Here is a 16,018-nt window from a genome sequence, read left to right on the forward strand (position 1 = left end):
ATCTAAATGAGTTTTGCTGAGATACATTGCGACCCATGCTGCGCATGCCTAGATAATACTACACGGAGAAGCATGTATCGCATGCGATTTTTTGTAAAAAAAGATTTAATTAATTGAGCAAAAAGTTAAGTAATGAATCACGTTAGAAAACAGCAGTGTTAATTTAACACGTATACGTATACCGGAATTGTTTATTACTTTAAGCTCATTAATCACTTTAAGCTATATAGCTCATCAATTGTGCTTAAAAACGGTGCAAACGTGGCAGAGAACAAATAAACAACAACAACTTCGACAACAATCACCTCATTTTTTTCACTTTGGCAAATAGATGGTCACATCATCATTTCACTTAGACATCGGCCATATGTAGAAATAAATACAGTTACAATTTTATGATCTGGCTCGGGCTTCCCCCTTTGAGTGGTTAATATGACACTTCTAAATAAACAGGATTGATGAAAACTTTAAGTAACGCATCAATGTAGGATAAGCTTACACGTTCACGTCAGTAAATCCTATTGATTCGGCAAATATCATCCTTTCAACTTCAGGTAATCTGCCTTTAGCGAAAGACGTCAATTGCATTGCGTTTCATGTGCATTGGTTCCTGTGAAGGTACTTAATTCGATTTCTACCTGAAGCATGTTTTTTTTTTCCGAAAGAAATTGACATTACCAGGAGGGATATGGATTTGTTGAAGGTGCAGAAGGCATTAAACAGCCGTTATAGTCTACGTTTTATTCCTTAAGATGTTTACCTTTTTAAAATGCAATAGAAGCAATTTAAACCCAATTTCCACATGCACATTTACAAGCTCTGTTTTAAATCAGAGTCCAGAGGAGAATATCAAGAGACTGAATTAGCCTGATGAATTAACGAAAATGTATTATTTTATTGTAAAGTCATAAGTAAAAAGAATAGATTTTTTTTTAATTGTAGTTTCAAAGTTATTAATAATGGTGTATGGTTTATACATTTATTGTTAATTTGATTCGTTGAGTAACAATGGACAGAATACATATATACGCACATAAAATCATTTCAACAAACATCATCAAAAAGTTTCCCATTGTTCCACAAATCTGATCGTTTGGATTTGGTTTGGGTTTTATATAGTGGAACGTCTTATCAACCGGTCATTTAAGGTCATGCCTCAATGTATGCTATGTATGCGTGTGGGTGTGCATGAGGCAGGGAATGTTGTTGTAACAGGTATCGTTGTCTGCATGTTCATGTTCCTATTGAAACTTAAACTTCACATTCATTTCATATATTTAGATTATAAGACTCTTTCATGCCAAAGGGTGTAGGATAAAACAATTTAATCATTTACCTTTTAATGTAAGAAAGCATTATATCGTGAACATATTTTGAACCTAAAGCATGATACCACTGTACCAGTATCTTCATCCACAACAATTTCTTCAAATTCTTTTTTAGAATATTGATTTACAAAAAATGTAGAAATAGTGCAGCGAAACACCCAGGGGATTGAGTGTAGGGGCAAAAAGGGGGTTAATATTGCCATATTGATTTGCATATCTTCTCTTGTAAAACTATGAGAAGGATAATGGAATAGCATCCATATTTGCCTGGAAGCATTGTGAGGAAGTGGGAATTAAAAATTGTACAAATGGAGGGGCCAAAATCCCCACAAAAACTTCACATGGCTGAGTGGCCTTTTAGCATAGGAGCAATTTGATCAAAGTGGCTCAGTGTTCAAACTTAACGGTTTAGACCAAAAGGTAATCATAATGGTGTGTATATGGTGTTTATATTTAAATTCTAAGACTGAGTGATTTAACTGAATTCTTCTTTGGATCTTGGACAGTTATTTAAAGTATATATATATATACATTAACATCCCCTTCATTTTGTTTTTGGTATATATAACTGTAGCTAAAGTATTGGTATTTATATATACATTAACCTCCCCTTGATTTTGTTTTTGGTATACATTACTGAAGCTAAAGTATTGGTATTTATATATACATTAACCTCCCCTTAATTTTGTTTTGGATACATAAATTTAGCACATTTGGGCAAGGACAGTTCCAATGTCAATGCTCATGCAGCTCAATTACTGCTTTTTATTATATTTTGTTCATTTCATTATAATGTTTTCATTTAAGTCCCACAAGGTATGCTTTTCTTTTCAGACTTTATAAGAATCTTTCTTTGTGAAAGAGGGTTTCAAATTGTAAATTTGGGATCCCTGCCTCTACCCCAGGGGTTAGGATATATAGGGCTTCAAAGGGAAATTGACCAATATTTCAAAAATCTTCTTCAGATTCAGGTGAGCTGTTCATGGACAGAAAGGTCCCCATGCGTTTTATCAAAATTGTCCCATAGTCATCAGGTCATTCTTTGGGACGGGGTAAAGTTTACTATAGTTTATATAGGGAAATTATGTTTTTAGGCATATTTTGTTTTTAACTCTACAGGAAATAATTCAAATTTGCTTGAAATAATAATGAGATATCAATTTGATATTATCAGAAAGTAAGATCCTGACTCAGCCCTTGGTTGGGAGGGACAAGGCCCATTGGAATATTGGCTGACATTGTATAAGTCTTCCTCTCTAGACTCAGATTTACTAGAATCCAATACCAGTACCCTTGTTGGATGGAGATGTCCATACATGTTTTTCTAAATTGTTAAGTTTTTTACGGCCAGTGGCGGACCCAGGTTGTTGCCCTAGTTGCCCGGGCAACACCCTTTTTTCTGTCTGTGTCCAAAATAATCTGGATCGAGGTTTTTGAAGATTTTCCTCTATTTCATATGGGATTTCCTTCTAATATCAACCATCCCTTGAACTATGATTTTCGATGGCTTCCCTTTGCCAGCAGTTTGGATATCTACATATGTATATATGCCTAAGGTTGTTGCCCAAACAAGGAATCCACTACTTATACTTTAAACAATAGGGGATTCATCCTCTGTTGTCTATATATAAGTAGGGTCTCCAGTCAGGTCAGTGGTCAAGGTTCACCGGACTGACTCTACCTAACCTTATTGCTCTAATGTCACGGTGTGATGTCACCCTGTCAGTTGCGAGAGAACTTTACCACCTGTTGGAATTAGGTATATAGATCAAGAGTTGTTTCAAAGGTAGAGTCCATTTCATGATAGATAAACCTGTATTTTCACCTGTGGTTTCATGTACACATGATCACAAGGAGTGATTTTTTATACCAATTAAAAAACATATAATTCAAAAATGTCAAAGACAATGAAGCACCCTCCGTAGGATCACTTAATCAGGTGAATAATAACCAATGTAAGCATAAACGCCTAGCATGTATATCCTTTTCATTAGGTGTTGCCCTTGTACATATGTATGCGTACACATTCACAATAAAAGGCAACAGTTAAATCATAACTGACATTTATGACAAAATAAATCAATAGTGAGTGCCAAAATGCTCATCCAAACTACTGCACATGACAAAAGCATCAACATTTAATTAAAAACCTACATTTTTACCATTTTTTTGCAGAATTTGATAAAACTCGCTCCGCTCGGCCATCATAAAATATGGATACTCTACGTTATAAAATATAACCTTGAATAATACCGCAAACTCAGAAAACTATTCTACACCTCACTCGATCTGTTTGACAAAGGAAATAATGTACGATAAATGTTTGCTTTCTACGCTCGGCAGTGCTTGAAATAGTTTAGTATTACACCTTCAGAAGAAAAAAAATCGCCACGCTCCACTCGGCGGGGATATCACAATTGTCACAATCTCAGAAATAATGAAATTCTAAAATTCTATATATTTTTGTATTAGTTCTAGATAAGTGCAATTTTTTTTTATAATGACAGCTAAAGTTCATTTGAAAAAATTCATACATTGTAATTTATTCCTATCTAATATAGCATTATTATACACTGGACTTTAATTAATTCCGTGATTTTACATGTACCAACAAGACACATATTTCTTTAATTTACAATAAGATATATATCTTACGGCGTCTTTCTGGAACACCAACTCTGCTTTAAATCACATGTATACATAGGTGGTCAGTTGTGATGATATTGAGTTATAGTCTATTGCAGAAATGGTGTACAGGTAAATTGGACAGGTAAATCAACTTCTGATAACTAATCCGATAATCAATAACTGCTAATAATTGCAAAATGAAAATTAATATTTAGAGTTCCGATCCCAAGCTGCTGACTAGGTAATGTATAAAACAGCAGCACATTTTGGAGAATTATCATATTTCGCTCTTTACTTGGAAACATCAACTTCTTTACTCAATGAAATTTTTGTGAATTCTCTTAAAATTATTGTCATATAAAACTTGTACTTATTTTCAGATTTCAACTTGTGTGACTTCAGTTTGATATTATTATCTGTTATTGTGTGCTTTGATGAATAGATCTTAGTTAAACTTGTATTTTAAGATTTGTGTGAATTCTCTTATATTTTTTGTCATATAAAACTTGTACTTATTTTCAGATTTGTGTGAACTGTGTGTAACCTTTGTGACTTCAGTTTGATATCATTATCTGTTATTGCGTGCTTTGATACATCAACTACAAGTTGGCAAAAGCTCATATCAACGTTAAATTCATCACCAACAGAATAGGCGGACAGAACCTTTCCCATGATGGATTCATCTACAGCAAATACGTAGAAACGGCGACAGAACATTCTGGAGATGTTCAACCTCAGTTTGTTCAGCATCCCTCTCGACAGTATACTATATACCAGCAAACGTCGGAAGACATCAACACAACCACGCCGCAGACCCAGCCAGTGTTGTTGCAAAACAGATAATGAACCAGATCACCAACCGCTGGATGGAATCTATCAGACCCATACCTTCCATCTTCGACGAGGAACTCAACCAACTCCGAGACAACGACTGGGATGACACCTCCAAAACCATGGTCCAGCGACTGCCAACAGTTTACACCGCCAAATCATCTCTCTACAGTGCTTGCTGCAAACAGACTCATCCACTACCAAAGACCTGACCGACGAATCATTTCTCCTCTTCGAAGACGGTGAACAGAACAACAGAATGATTGCATTCGCTACATCAGAGAACCTGGCCGAACTTGCAGCCTCCGACGCACTCTTCAGTGACGGCACCTTATACACATGTCCTACTATGTTTCACCAGATTTACAGCATCCACGTACAAATTGCAGGCAGTCTGACCCAAGTTATTTATGCACTACTTCCCGGACAGAGCCAGGCTATCTGCACCCGTTTCTTCACGCTACTACAGAAGCACATGGCAAACTTCCAGATTCCATTCCGACCCACACCAGCCTTCGTCGATTTTGAGGTAGCCGCACAAAACGCCAACCAACCTGGAACCTCTTCTCAACAGAAGGACCTCGGACTACCAACCATCTGGAAGCTTGGCACGGAAAACTGAAGAAAAGAGTACTGCATGCCCACCCCAACATCTACACCATCATCCAGACGTTTGAAGACATACAGATCGTGAATGACATTAACCAGATCCAGAGAGATGCAGGGGTACTACTGACCCCGAAAGACGAGATACGCCAACACCGACAGACGCCGGGCCACCCTGAAAGACCGTTATCAGACTGGAACTATCGACCTGATGACCTATGCCGATTCAGCATCACAACTTCTGCATCTTGGAAAGAATGCTTTGTGCCAGATACTTCAGTGATATATATAGAGAATGTGATTTGTGCTAGAAACTTCAACTTAATTTAGTAGTTTACTGTTTATATTTATATTTAATAATTCACTTTTAGTGCTGTATTAAATGTGTATTACTGTTATATGTATGAATAGAAACTTCATTTTTATTGCTGACATTAGTATCAGTGTGGCTTAAATTAAGGAATTTTATTTTTCATATAATGTAATTGGTTTTTTTAATATTTCATAAAATGTAAATATTAATATTTAATGATTATTTTCTATTACTTAGTGCTGTATTAAATATGTATTACAGTTATATGTATGTATACAAACTTATATCCATTTTATTATTGACTTTAGTATCATATCTACAAATGAGTTGACATTCTTAGTTGAAACAGGCTATAACTAAACTTCAAAGCATTTCCTATATAAACACCTTCCTTTCAATTCTCCAGAGTTGGTGTTCGGGGAATGAGCCTGAAGCCATATCTAACACATGATATTATTAGCTTTCTGATATTGTAAAATGACAGTTAAAGTTCATTTTAAAATATGCATACATTGTTATTAAGTTCTCCCTAAAATATATTAACTTTACCGGTCACAACAAGACACAAATTTGTAATATACATTATTTTATTATTGCAAACTTCCAGATAAAGCTTTTGAACACCCTTTTTTCTGTGACTGGTGTTGGCGATATTTCAAGCACACTTAAACATTACAATTTATTATGATGAATTCTGCAACTTTCTGCAAACTTAGGCAGGTGTGAAGATTTGATTGTATCTAAAGTTTAATTATATATCAACATGTTGCTCCACGTAATTCTGGTTCAGCATTGAGTGACAATTAAACAATTGTATCTTTTGCAAATGATATGTTAACATTTCATTCTCATAGTTTGAAAAAATTCATGTGGTTATGATATTTGTGTATATGCTGTCAACCAATTTTAGCTCATATGGCCGGTATGGGCAGAGGGGTGGGTCCTAATAGGGGAAATAGAGGGAAACATTTAATTTTGTACAATTTAAAGGACATTAACCAAATTTGTTCTAGAGCATCTTTTGACAAAGGGTACTCAAGTTTGCATAAACAGAGGGTGTTGATGGTTTTTTTTTATATATACTTTTGACAAACAATTGGCAATATACAATTCTACAAACCTTCTCTCATTAGTGCCCTATAGTAATCACTCTGTCTGTCTGTCTGTCTGTCAGCACTTTTGTTTCCGGAGATTATCTCGGGACTCCAAAAGGCCGAAATTTTACAACTTCGCATAGTGACACAGTGTCATTCATATAGATGTGCAAAGGACCAGGAGTTTCACAATTTTATCAGGTCAAAGTCGAGGTCGGTGTTACTAAAAATTGAAAAGTTGGGCTATACTGTCAAAAACACATTATATGACCCTCAAAAGGACAGATTTTGGTAAACAATTTGTTATGACATAATGAAGCAAACCGGTTCTCCTTTACACTGAAGTGACTAGACTTGCACAGGCCTAGCTTTCGTGAAGCTGACGGTTGTTTTCTTGTTGAAAGAGTAACAAACACATATTAAAGTTGGTAGACCTTTGAGTCATACATGAAACTTGTCTGCGATGAGGTCAAAGCTGGTAAAATTCATTCCAAACTTTTGTTGATTATTTGATATTGGATATATCCTCTCGCAGTCTTCCCGGTGAAGTTTTCTGTTCCGGTCTTTTTCAACCTATCGGAATGTGACAAATTTTGAAGCCCGCGATTTTCAAACCGCAAATATATTTATTGCGAAACCGGATTCGTCAAAAACGTCGATAACTTTAATTTTTAAATCCGTTTTAAGGAAGAAACAATTCAAACCATAACGAATACGTTTGCAAAGTTCACGTGAATAAGATACGATTTGAAACTTATTTTTTATTCCCATATAGATGTTTGAAACGTCGATTGTTTAGCTTCTTATCTATAAATAACCAATCAGAGCGTCGCAAATGTTTAAGTCCGTTCGTTCTGCACGATGTAAAGGAAAAAGATCGCATAGTATTTTAATTTTGTTTTGTGTTGCTATATAGCGTTTTGCTTGAATTATTTATATACGATGCGTACGATACAAAAAGCGCTCGCTGCGCTCGCTATAAACGCCAGATCTTATCTATAAAATCAGAGACCGAGAGACGACACGAATACATCCTCGGTAAATCTTGTCGGTGCACACCATTGTCATAATTGTTCGTGAAAATAAAACTTTATCTATATATGAAGCATATTATAAAATTCACTAAGGCGTCATACAATCTTCTCAATATCTATTTAGGTTTAATGCAAATACAACGATTTAACGATGCAATATTTAAATTCAAAATCTGATTAACATTTTAAAGAATATATGGCAATTAGCAAAATCTCTATTTGTGATAATAATATGTATGTAAAATGTGTCGATTTGATGGATATTGAGGTTCACTTGAGCGATTTATGAAGCGGATATATTTTAATATTGGTTCTGTTCACTGATCATATTGAGCGTTATTCATATTTGATATTGCTTGATGATATACTACGTTATATGTAAGTAAATATAAATATTTATATACTGATCGGCCAAATTAAATATACACTTTATAGAAGGAGTCAAATGATTTTATTTCATCATAATAAAGGTGATTTGAAATCGTAAATGTATTTTGTTTTAAATAATAATGGGCGTCAGATTTTACACAGATTAGGAATGCCGTCAGCTACCAAAAAGAAATACGACGAAGGGGTCATTTCAATGTTTCACGTGAATTTGAAGCCACAACTGTACAATGTAAAAAATGCTTGCCGAGGGCACGAAGCACAATTTGCATGCGCATAACTTCAGTTTTCGTGTATTAGCGCTCAGGATATCAAATGTATGAAAGTCAATATGTGAACTTAACGTTAAAAACATTACTGCGATTTTTGAATTGCTAACCTGGCAATGATGCGACTACACCAATATAACATTGGTTTTCTAATAAATTTTGTTTGGCAACAATATATTTATTTTAAAAGTGTATACTTAATTTTGCCGTTTAGTATGTAACCGACATATCAGTCGATGCACATAACCTTCGGACGATTAGTAAACGTAACTGGATTGTATTAATTGCAACAATATATATTTTGCAATGTCAAATATCTTTTATGAAATAAATATTCATGTTGATGATCAACCTAACAATTAAATATCAATATATTTTTTTCGTTTTCCAAAAATAAATCATTTTCATTGAAAAATTGATTATATGACCCGTTTGTTCTTGGGCTTTTGATTTTTGAAATTTAAATAACATAACAGTTTCTCTATAGATCTATGCGAATAAACTTTCACAGAATAAGAATACGTAAATTGAGTGATATCTATTTGTTATCAATATAAAGGTGGAATGTTATTCACAAAGTGATTGCAGCATAGCAATTAAGTCATTAAAATAAGAGGCAACTTTATAAGCGCACCTTTTAAACTGAAACTGATTAGATGTTGGTCATTGAGGACCAATACGCCCTTACCCTAGCCTTCAGCACACACAACCCCTTGTATGTTTTTTTCTTTGAACGATTTCTCAAAAACACGTTTAAAAAAAAATCGTGCGTACAAGGTTCAAAGACCGATATCAGGAAGTTATGGAACGTCGGCGAATACTCCCTGAAAGAGTTGAAAAAGATCGGAAAAAACGTTGTCTGTTGGTTACTTAAAGTTAATAACAAGAGTGATCGTCCATTATACGGTCTAGACACACTTAGACTACCTCCAGTTTTAGCCTCTAATTATATAAGTGTACCTCCCACCATGGTTATTGACTCAAGATTATGTCAAACATGAAGGTCATTTAAAGTTTGCGGAATATAAAACGAAGTCAGCAATAGTATACACAATAGGAAAAGTTATATAAACATTATTTATTTTGCAATAATTATTAAACAAATTATTTCATCTAACACTTATTATTTCCTTTTGGCGATGTTTCTACATAAAAGTGAAGTTAAGATTGTTCATTTTTGTAATTATACGTTTTAGAGAAACTTACTATGTATCTAGTTAAAATGTAAACAACTCTGTTCCGGTTTTAAGAAATTAAAAGGATAAAGGAATGTTAGAATGACGCGAAACCCTGTCTGGAAAAATCGTAAAAGAAGGTTGTCGCGAAATATATGATAATGAAGCCTTTGCTTGTCCTTCATTACATAAACGACTCGAGGTAAATTTATTCATGTGTTACACCTCACTGTAAGAGCAGGCGTCTATTATTGGTGATTAAATTTACAATCAAATATGTTCAAAGCTATTAAACTTGTGGCATTTTGTTCGCGGCGATAAAAAACGACAAAACCAGACTATGATACCCAGTGGAACAATTGCTGATATCATTCAGAGAAATGGAGCGCTTTTGGCTTAAAAAAGGGAACAATATAATTCCCACACTTGTTTCAAGACATGTTTTTACGAGATGCTGTCAATGAACCAGTACTGATTGTACGAAGATTCATTAGCTTAGATCAAATATGAATCAATGATTTTGCTATTATTACTAAAACTGAGACCAATGGATAACATTAATGAAGTGTAATCGTCTGACGATAGTATGCAGTTAAACCTGCCCGGGAAACCACCTTTATCAAGAAACCACTCGTGATAACAGAACACTTTAAAAATGTCCCTTTTGAAGTAAATTTTATATTTGCAAACCTGTTCCACCTACAATAATAGACAAATGTACAAAGCATTGAAAGTACTTTAATTACATTACAATTAATATATCTTGCATATTCGAAACACAATACGACCTGCCTTAACCCAATTTGTTAGTGAGAGCTTTGTTAAATACTACCGGCTTCCTACCGACCTAGCAAGGGATAATTGCTCTTTAGCCGTTACGGTAGCAACACATTTACCTCTTATAATAAAATACATTTTAAATCTCAATTTGTTTTTATCTTGTAGGTAAAACGTGTTTTGGATTTGGCAAATGGGTATATGAAGACACCATTAACAAGGTAAGATCATTTGAATATCACTGAAGGTGTACATAAAGACAGAATATCTCGTTTTGCGGTTCATACAAACAGAATATCTCGTTTTGCAGTTCACTGAAGGTGTACATACAGACAAAATATCTCGTTTTGCGGTTCACCGAAGGTGTATATACAGACAGAATATCTCGTTTTGCGGTTCACCGAGGTTTTCCGGTTCCCCGAAGGTGTACATACAGACAAAATATCTCGTTTTGCGGTTCATCGACGGTGTACATACAGGCAGAATATCTCGTTTTGCAGTTCACCGAAGGTGTACATACTGACAGAATATCTCGTTTTGCGGTTCACCGAGGGTGTACATACAGACAGAACATCTCGTTTTCCGGTTCACCGAAGGTGTACATACAGACAAAATATCTCGTTTTGCGGTTCATCGAAGGTGTACATCCAGACAGAATATTTCGTTTTGCAGTTCACCGATGGTGTACATACAGACAGAATATCTCGTTTTGCGGTTCACCGAGGGTGTACATACAGACAGAACATCTCGTTTTCCGGTTCACCGAAGGTGTACATACTGACAGAATATCTCGTTTTGCAGTTCACCGAAGGTGTACATACAGACAGAATATCTTGTTCTGCGGTTCACCGAAGGTGTACATACTGACAGAATATTTCGTTTTGCAGTTCACCGAAGGTGTACATCCAGACAGAATATTTCGTTTTGAAGTTCACCGAAGGTGTACATACAGACAGAATATCTCGTTTTGCGGTTCACCGAAGGTGAACATACAGACAAAATATCTCGTTTTGCGGTTCATCGAAGGTGTACATCCAGACAGAATATTTCGTTTTGCAGTTCACCGAGGGTGTACATACTGACAGAATATCTTGTTTTGCGGTTCACCGAAGGTGTACATACTGACAGATTTCTCGTTTTGCGGTTCATCGAAGGTGTACATACTGACAGAATATCTCGTTTTTGCGGTTCACCGAAGGTGTACATACTGACAGAATATCTCGTTTTCCGGTTCACCGAAGGTGTACATATTGACAGAATATCTCGTTTTTGCGGTTCACCGAGGGTGTATATACAGACAGAATATCTCGTTTTCCGGTTCACCGAAGGTGTACATACTGACAGAATATCTCGTTTTCCGGTTCATCGAAGGTGTACATACTGACAGAATATCTCGTTTTTGCGGTTCACCGAGGGTGTATATACAGACAGAATATCTCGTTTTGCTGTTTACTTAAGGTGTACATACAGACAGAATATCTCGTTTTCAAGTTCACATATTGACAGAATATCTCATTTTCCGGTTCACCGAGGGTGTACATAAAGACAGAACATCTCGTTTTGCGGTTTACCGAAGGTGCACATACAGATAGAATATCTCGTTTTCCGGTTCACCGAGGGTGTACATACAGACAGAATTTCTCGTTTTGCGGTTCACCGAGGTTGTACATACTGACAGAATATCTCGTTTTGCGGTCCACTTGACTCTTGACCACCCTTTATGGCATTTACCATAATCAATATTTCACATTTTTTAACATCAGTAATTATCAAAGATGCAAATCCCTGGTGGTAAAGACATGTAACACAGGTAATTTGCTTCATGTAACTTTTATGTCAATGGGCTATGTGGCGTTTAGGTTCACACACGGAGGCAACTATCTATCGTTGTACCTGCTTTGTTGTGCTGTGATGTAAGCAGGATAAGTACATGCAGCATCCATTGTAACGTAGTACGTACCTGCCTCAGTTTGATAAATAACTCTTGTGTTACAACCCGTATGTTCATACAAAACCTGACAATACTGTTAACCTAAAAGATTAAAAACACTGTTAAGATATCATTTCTGAGTTTTTACCAGCTGCCTACATTGTTCATCAGAAGGTGTGTTGAACATTTTCAAAAACAGATTAAATGCACTGTGTATCATATCTGTTATAAAGCTGTTTATCTTCCCTTTATCTGAACGAAAATGATCAAAGATGATAAACCTATAATCATGTATCTTATACGTATCGTTATAAGAGTAATTTCGTCCAACCTATAAACTTGTGATCAAAGAAATACGTACGCATGTACCACTACAAGAGCAATCGGTATTCTGACCAGAACACTGATGTTGTGATTTTATTTCTGTTTATTTATTTTTCAATACTTTGTCATGAAAATACCCGCTATGGGTATCTTTGCAGGAAAAAATATTAAAAGTATTTTCATACTGTTATTTTCCAGTGGTACATTTGTACGTGGACGCTCAGTAATATCAGTTAACTGCATTTATATGATTTAACATGCTGTAAGATATCAAACAAATAAACGTGTATACCAAATATTGTTTTCCTTGACGAATTTAGTAACATAGAAATGGAAGGAAATAAGTGCAATGTCTATTTATACAATATCATACGTTGGTGTAAATGTCAGAGTTAACACTGATTACGTGACTTTAGATTCCCTGTATATACAGCTTGCTACTTTTATTTCTTTGCGTACTTGATCGAACGCTGCGTTCTGAGGCCCTAGTCTGGAGACGGGTCACTTCGCCACATGGTCGGCCATTTCACGTTCTAATCTGTAACCACCACTGTCAGCCTGTACCATCAACATATACATGTAACCTCTGTTTATCATTTTTCTTGATCTGCTAGACAGAAAACTCTTTAGATGTATTCGAAATTACTAATCGGGTTATCTGATTAAACCGGAAGACAGTGTTTAACAAGTAGATGTCTGCTAAAAAATATTATCTCTATTAAGATATTTCCATCTTATTCACGCTTGAATTATAGCTCTGTGTTAATACAACGTGAGTTTAAGTATAGTACTGTTTCCACATACACAGTATATACATGTAGTGAACTGACGTCTAGAAAGGACGTAAACCGATGTTGTCACATATATCAAAAAATAAGTTTTTCAATAAGGCCTACAGTACTCTATTTTCCACCACGAGGTACTGTATTATAGTATTTTTACGAAAAAAGAAAAAGGAAATATACACAGTTAAAGATTGTAGCGTTAATATTGCAGTTTAATAACATCGAACATTAGAGTTAAATACTAGTTGATTAACAAAGGTCATACGTCTACATAAAAAAAAAACAAGAAAAACTTGCGCACTAGACGTGGGACAACGGCAGGAAAGGGTGCTGTTAGGCGAATACCAAGTGTTATCGGTGTTAAATCAAACGGAACCAGTGGTTTTACCCACTTGGGCCTGAACACTGATAATCTCATGCATTTGGTCACTACAAATGGTCTGTCTGCCTTGCACCCTTTCTTGCAGGGCCAAACTGCGCTTACAGAAGTATCGGGCATCGACACTATTGTGCATTCTTGTAACGATACTTCCACACGGATTCCGACATCATCAGTATCGTTCGAGAATGAATTTACATGTCATCAAGCCAACAACAGCTGGTCACTGTAAGTCAGTTATTATCTTAATTTAGTGTTCTTAAACTGTCGCTCAGTGAAGAATAAGTCATTGTCCATCGGGGATTTTGTAACATCTCAGGACATTGACATTCTTGCATTGACCTAGTTAGGTTCAGATATCGATGACCTGGTCCTAGCTGAGCTAATACCAACAGGCTATGAATTCCACCACAATGCTCGACTCGGCAAACGTGGTGATGGGGTGGCTGTTCTGTTTAAGAAAGGCCTAAGAGTGACACATCTCTCTTCCGGCATGGTGCTGTATACACACACTTTGAGCACATGACGTGTTCTGTCATTGCTGGTGATAAACAATTCAGATTGTGTATCATTTACAGGCCTCTACCATCGAAACAGAATGCTTTCCGAAATATAGTGTTTTTTGATGAATGGTCTACCTTTTTAGACCACCAAGTTGTTGTACCACAAGAGATTATTATCACGGGTGATCTAAATTTCCACTTAGACGATCTATCTAATGTTGATGCTCGCCAGTTCTCTGGTCTACTAGATTTCAGGGGTCTGATGCAGCATGTGAGAGAAGCACCTCTGCAACACACACTCATGGCCACACACTGGATGTGGTCATAACGAGGGAAGATAACTCAGTCACTCATGGAGCTATTACAGTGATTGATCCATGTCTAAGTGATGTAAAGGGGAACCAATCTGGTGATCATCTTGCTGTCCACACAACACTGAATTATAGTAAGCCAGCTCGTGCAAGGAAAGAGGTGTGCTTCCGGAAATTCCGCGAAATTTCAATACCAGATTTCAATAATGACATTCAGTCTTGTTCCGCCCTTCAATCTACTGAAGGCAAGGTCGATGATCTTGTTGAAGCATACACATTTGGTATAGAAGCCCTTATAGCGAAACACGCACCTCTTCAGACTAAGGTGTTAACTGTGAGACCAAATTCCCCGTGGTATAACGAAAATCTCCGCTTGGAAAAACAGAAACGTAGACAAGCAGAGAGACAGTGGCGACGGACCAAATTAACCGTTCACCAACTGATTTATAGAGAGCAATGTCGGCTAGTTGGTCCACTGTTCTTTCAGTCAAAGAAGGCTTATTAGTCGGAAAAAATCGAAGAATGTGGCAAGGATAAAAGACAACTTTTTAGACTTACCAAAAACCTAATGGGACAGAAAGGTGTAATTATCCTACTAAGCTGTAATTCTGAAAAAGACTTAGCAAGCAAGTTCAGTGATTATTTTCTGAATAAAATCAGCTCAATCAGGAAAAATATTACCGAAGTGAACACCTCTGCTGACATTGACATCTCTGTCATGGCTGCTGACATTGCATTTGATGGTGAACCATTGACAAAGCTCTCACCAACAACCCAGGACGAGTTGCGCAACATTATCATGACCTCGCAATCGAAGTCCTGTGAGGTTGATCCACTGCCTACAGACCTATTAAAGCAATGTCTTGAAGGACTGCTTCCTTTGATTACCGCAATCATGAACAAATCATTGGTTGAGTTAAAGATTCCATTATGTTTCAAGAAGGCACATGTCAGACCATTGTTGAAAAAGCCTGGAATGGACAAGGAGGAGTTGAAAAACTACCGCCCAGTTTCAAATCTGCCTTTTCTGTCTAAGATCTTGGAAAAGGTTGTGTCCCGGCGTTTAGAGGTTCATCTCCATGCAAACAGTCTCCATGATAACATGCAATCGGCCTACCGCATGGGACACTGTACCGAGACGGCCCTCCTACGTGTACATAGTTATATAGCTTCTGCATTGGATAACAAGTGCAGAGCGGTGCTTGTCATGCTGGACTTGTCAGCTGCATTTGACGTCATCGACCATGGCATACTTTATAAACGTCTGGAATACTCTTATGGAGTGACTGATACCGCACTATGCTGGATACAGTCATACCTGAGTGAACGACGACAGTGTGTTGC

Source organism: Mizuhopecten yessoensis, unplaced genomic scaffold, assembly GCF_002113885.1.
Source record: "Mizuhopecten yessoensis strain PY_sf001 unplaced genomic scaffold, ASM211388v2 scaffold8381, whole genome shotgun sequence".
NCBI classification, from domain to species: Eukaryota; Metazoa; Mollusca; class Bivalvia; order Pectinida; family Pectinidae; genus Mizuhopecten; species Mizuhopecten yessoensis.